This window comes from Sinocyclocheilus anshuiensis, unplaced genomic scaffold (genome assembly GCF_001515605.1).
Source record: "Sinocyclocheilus anshuiensis isolate Anshui unplaced genomic scaffold, SAMN03320099.WGS_v1.1 scaffold737, whole genome shotgun sequence".
Taxonomy (NCBI): domain Eukaryota; kingdom Metazoa; phylum Chordata; class Actinopteri; order Cypriniformes; family Cyprinidae; genus Sinocyclocheilus; species Sinocyclocheilus anshuiensis.
Window position 1 is genome coordinate 678,992 of NW_015540908.1, and position 6,567 is coordinate 685,558.

The window sequence follows — 6,567 nt, forward strand, 5'->3', positions numbered from 1 at the left end:
TTCATATATAAGGTCCCGCAGTATTATCAGCAGTTTTCGCATTGCTCAATAGCTAATTACCCTCCTCCATCCCCAACTCCTCCTCTGTCAGTCAGGATTCAGCCTTCTGATTCTCCTTGAATCAGACTAATTCTAAAATGTGTACATACAATGATTGAACTTTAACAATATCTGCAATACATATATCTGCATGCTAGGCTGCATGGATGCGCAGGGAGTTCTTGCCCAGAACAGAACCATACCGCCAATCCAAACTGTATGCTAATTGTCAATCATCTTTGACGATAGTGGTCCTGACAGAACTGTAAATTTGGGATTCACAGCCTCATCCCACAGCTCACCAGCACCATCACAGTTGTATTGATTTGCAACTAAGGGATACAGTATACCTTCCAATTTCAGTGCAATCCACCGAATCTCCACCTCAAAACAGGAGCCTCCTTTACATTCATTGTAGTGGAAAGCACTCAGTTGAAGCATCAGCTGGGTGCTTTCCACTATAATGAATGTAAAGGAGGCTCCTGTTTTGAGGCAAATGCTTTATGCTCTTGGAGAATAGAGCTATAGAGGAAGTCTCTTTTTCAGGGAGTAGAGCGGTTTCTACATCCATTATTTTCTAGTACCAAAAAGGATGGAGTTCTGCACCTATCCTGGACCTGCAGCATCTGAACTATGCTCCGGCAAAAAGCAAGTTCAAGATGTTGTCTGAGGAGCAGATTCTGGTGGAGATTCAACCAGAAGATTGCTTTGTCACTGTAAAACTGAAGGATGCTTATTTCCACGTTCAGATTGCCCAGAGTCACCGAAAGTTTCTCAGATTCGCTTTTGGGAGCAAAGCATTCCTATTTCCAGTGCTTCCCTTCAGCAAAGGCTTCACCTCTAGGTGTTAGGACTCACTCTACGAGGAGTGTAGCATCATCTCAGGCTCTTTTTAAGAGAGTTTCTTTAGAGGACATTTGTGTGGCAGAAGGCTGGTCCTCTCCACACACCTTTGTCAAATTTTACAAATTGGACATAGAGTTTACACTTGGCTCCCAGGTACTGTCTGTTTGAACACTGTTATTTCTATGTCCAGCGGTATATATATATATATATATATATATATATATATATAGTGCACACAGGATTCCTTAAAGGAGCCAAATCAGCGGCAATAGCCAACTGACGCAGAGTCTCATTACTTACTCAAGGAACAAGTGTTAGTAATCGATGTAAGTTTTTTTTCTCATATACAGTAGGTCAGATCTGTGCTGACGAAGAGCGAAGGAGAATTAACCTAATGTCTGCGCACATGACCCCTGAGTGTGAAGAGGATGTACAGCATTATGATAAACCACTGAATTAATCATAGCATTACCTTAACTCACCTCTTGTGTGAGTGTATCATGTACAGTGCTGTAAGAAGCAGTGCTGTAAACATGCATGTCTATTTTACATTGAACTACCAAACAGACACAAACAGTGATCCAGCAGCCCCCTCCCATATATAACACACACACACACACACACACACACACACACACACACACACACTGCCAGTCAAAAGTTTGGAATAATTATCAAAAAAAATTAAAGATTTTTAATGTTTTTATTTTATTTTTAATAATGTTTTTTTTTTATCAATGTTAAAAACAGTTTGTTACTTAATATTTTATGAAAATCATGATACTTTTTTTTATCCTTTGATGATTAGAACATTTGAAAGAACAATTTATATTAAAATAGAAATTGTTGTAACATTATAAATGTCTTTACTGTCACTTTTGATCCATTTAACGTGTCTTTGATTAATAAAAGTATTATTTTTTTATATTACCTCAAACTTTTGAATGGTAGTGTATCACGGTTTCCACAAAAATATGAAGCAGCACCACTGTTTTCAGCACTGATAATAATCAGAAATGTTTCTTGAGCAGCAAATCAGCATATTAGAATGATCTAGAGTAGTGATGATGAAAATTCTGCTTTGATCACAGAAATAAATTAAATTTTACAATATATTCACATAGAAAACAGTTGTTTTAAATTACAATAATATTTCACAATATTACTATTTTACTGTATATTTGATCAAATAAATACAGCCTTGGTGAGCACAGGACACTTCTTTGAACACAGAGAAAAGCATTATTGTAATTGGACTTTTAACTAAAAATGTTCTAGTGACTGAAATATATCGTCCTGGATCTGACAACTTTCCCACGTGACAACTATAGCAGTCTTTTCAGGTGGGATGTTGAGGTGAGGCTGAATGAGTTTAATAGGTGTTTTGGAAGAATGTTTAATCTCAGGCAGGACGCCAACTAGAGCGACACCAGCGCAGACATTCAGGAGCTCAGTTTGCTGTCTGCTGAGTTCTGAGAAAGATGATGTCCTCACTTCCATCTGATACTAGAGGAGACAGAGAGAGGGTCATCCGGTTACTAGGCCAGACCCGGCGAGGCGGAGCTCCTGTATCGCTTTATCTCTGAGCGTCAGTGTCTAACACTGAGGTGTGCAGAAGCAGAGGGACCAAAATAGATTTCTACTGAAAAACACAAACACTGACAGACGGACCGGTGGAAACTGTGAAACTCATGGGAGGCACATTCCCACGGAGGGATTTTAATATAACACACACTGAATCTATATTTTCTCATAAAATTAATGCATAAATGCATTTATTAATGAAAAAGCAAAGTTGTACCACTAAATGGCATAATATTTGTGTTGCTTGGACAAGCCTTAAGTCATTATTGTAGAAAAGTGCATGTTATTTAAGTTTTTTAAGGAATAAAAAGTTGCGTGTCTTTGATTAATAAAAGTATTATTTTTTTATATTACCTCAAACTTTTGAATGGTAGTGTATCACGGTTTCCACAAAAATATGAAGCAGCACCACTGTTTTCAGCACTGATAATAATCAGAAATGTTTCTTGAGCAGCAAATCAGCATATTAGAATGATCTAGAGTAGTGATGATGAAAATTCTGCTTTGATCACAGAAATAAATTAAATTTTACAATATATTCACATAGAAAACAGTTGTTTTAAATTACAATAATATTTCACAATATTACTATTTTACTGTATATTTGATCAAATAAATACAGCCTTGGTGAGCACAGGACACTTCTTTGAACACAGAGAAAAGCATTATTGTAATTGGACTTTTAACTAAAAATGTTCTAGTGACTGAAATATATCGTCCTGGATCTGACAACTTTCCCACGTGACAACTATAGCAGTCTTTTCAGGTGGGATGTTGAGGTGAGGCTGAATGAGTTTAATAGGTGTTTTGGAAGAATGTTTAATCTCAGGCAGGACGCCAACTAGAGCGACACCAGCGCAGACATTCAGGAGCTCAGTTTGCTGTCTGCTGAGTTCTGAGAAAGATGATGTCCTCACTTCCATCTGATACTAGAGGAGACAGAGAGAGGGTCATCCGGTTACTAGGCCAGACCCGGCGAGGCGGAGCTCCTGTATCGCTTTATCTCTGAGCGTCAGTGTCTAACACTGAGGTGTGCAGAAGCAGAGGGACCAAAATAGATTTCTACTGAAAAACACAAACACTGACAGACGGACCGGTGGAAACTGTGAAACTCATGGGAGGCACATTCCCACGGAGGGATTTTAATATAACACACACTGAATCTATATTTTCTCATAAAATTAATGCATAAATGCATTTATTAATGAAAAAGCAAAGTTGTACCACTAAATGGCATAATATTTGTGTTGCTTGGACAAGCCTTAAGTCATTATTGTAGAAAAGTGCATGTTATTTAAGTTTTTTAAGGAATAAAAAGTTGGGTTACCATGTTCATTTAATGTAGTGACATGACTCTTCTTACCACATTTTCCATTGGTGCACTCAAACAGTGGCATGTAGATGAGGAGAGTCAAACATGGGGGAGAAAACAAATATAAAAGAGCAGTATCAGAAATGCAGGGATTGTCTGATGTATTCAAATGAAACAAATTTGTAATTTTATTGTAATAAAAATTTGGCTTACTGATCTTACCGCATTAATTTACCTTTGCCTCCATGTAGATGTAGAGAGTCACAACATGGAACAGAGACGACCAGTGTGAGAGAATATTTGGAAATAATGCGTTTATGATATTTCAACATTAGTTAATCATTTTTTGTGTATTTTTGTATTTAAATGCCTTTCAACACTCTAGTTACGAGTTTATGGCTTGTGTTAAAATAAACAGCAGCAATTACCTTTTATTTGATTGTCACATGACTTTGCTTTCACGTTTTTTCATTGTTTCAATTGAGTTAATTGGTGCGCTCAAACAGTGGCATGCAGATGAGGAGGAAAAGACCAGTATCAGAAATACAGGGATTTTCTGATGTATTCAAAGGAATCACACGTTGGTTGTATTGCAATAGAAATAGAGGCTCCTGAACTTACCCTGTTAATTTACCTTTGTCTCCATGTAGATAGTCACAACACGGAACAGAGACGACCAGTGTTGGAGTGATTATTTAAAAATAATGCTTTTATGATATTTCAACATAAGTTAATCATTTTTTATGTATTTGTGTATTTTTAGATATATTTTCCAGCATAGAAAGGCAGATACCTTGTATGTCCTATAGTTGCAATCAAAATCCAAATGCTGCAAATAAATAAGCATGTAACTGCAGCTCATTGGACACATTGAGCATAATGTTAATTAAATGCATGACAGCACTCCAATTAAGAGTGTACAGCTTGTGTTAAAGTAAATAACAGCAATACCTTTTACCTTGTTTGTGGTCACATGACTTTTCTCTCATTTCTGTTGTTGTGGTAGAGCAGCTCAAACAGTGGCATGTAGATGGAGGATCATGCACAGAAACAGACCAGTGTCAGTGATAGTGATTTTTCAGACAAAACATTCATGCTGCACTATATCACACGTTAATTTTCTCATGTATTTATGTGTAACATTAAGATTATGGAGGGGAAAAAGAGTTATTGAACTTAGGCTACCGTAGTAATTTACTGGTGTTCAGTGAGCTTCTTGCACGTTGACTCAAACAGTAGCATGATAAGATAAGAAGATGTATTTCTATAGAGATGTACCTTCATGGTAAAACAGAAACCGTGTTCGCACACAAGAAATAAAGATTACAGCAGTGATACTGTGTGCTGTTATAATAGCAATAGAATTTAGGTGCAAATAAGCGCTCAAAGTGATGAGAATCACGTGATCAAAATGTTACACGTACAAACCAACAAAGAGCTCTAAAATAGTACAAATCAATCACACGTGTAGTCCAGAATAAATTTCAATTATTCAATTATTAACTAGCATGCACGGTATGATTGACTCAGTATAGAACTATGGCAAAAGTCAGAACTGAAGAGTCTGAAATATAGCTATTTTACGTTAAAACAAACGGCAGAATGAATGAATATAATACAAATAAAAAAAACAATAAGTATAATAATAATAATAATAATAATATTAGCCTAATAATAAAAACTCCAGCACGTTAAATTTATTTCCATTGTCGGAGTGTTTTGACCATAAACGCATGCTATCTTAAATTTCACAGCATATAAAACGTCAATGGTTTCTGTTATGTCAGCTTACTAGAGCCCCTGAATTTCAACTACTTTTTTTATGCCCGGGCTTTGGGCCAATTTTCACGTCATAGTTCAGACGCGGGCCGGGCCTCGGGCCTGTTTTAGACTTCTCCTTATTTTTATATTTTAGACATCCATCAATTAGTGATGAAAAAAATTGCCGTGCTGGTGGAAACAACACGAGACAAGAGCGGCTCGACAGTGTTTAGTGTCCAGCAGCAGAAGTATGCGTGCCGTCAGCGCAGCTGAACAGTTCTGCGTTCAAACGCACGCAACAGGCTAAAGCTTGCCAAAGCACCGGCAAAAGTAATTACCATGAATATGTCAGGGGGAAATAGTAAGGAGATATTTGAATTATTTAGTAATAAACTAGTATTTTAGTATATATTCTAGTGTAGAATATATATTCTATAGTACATTCTAGTGTCGCAAGGATGAAGTTGCCAATCCTGACTCGCCATCTCCTCATTAGACACACCTTTAGAGAGAAATGCATCTTTACGGATTATGATTATAATAAAAGAGTTTTTGTTTTCTATTTGTTTTATTTCGTTAAGTGGTAATTTAAAGCTTTCTATTGATATATTTATCATGTCTGTGAGGCATGATACCTGAAGGACATCACTAGACCCTTGCTGGATCCTCTTCAGTTTGCCTACACAGCAAACAGGTCTGTGGATGATGCAGTCAACATGGGACTGCATTACATCCTGCAACACCTCGACAGACCTGGGAATTATGCCTCACCATCATGGACAGCACTGTGGCTCCAGTGGAGTCATTCAGGTTCCTGGGCACCAGCATCTCTCAGGACCTGAAGTGGGACACTCACATAGACTTCACTGCAAAAAAGGCCCAGCAGAGGTTGTATTTCCTTCGCCAGCTGAGGAAGTTCAACCTGCCACAGGAGCTGCTGAAACAATTCTACTCAGCCGTCATCGAGTCTGTTCTGTGCACTTCAATAACTGTCTGGTTTGGTTCAGCTACAAAATCAGACATCA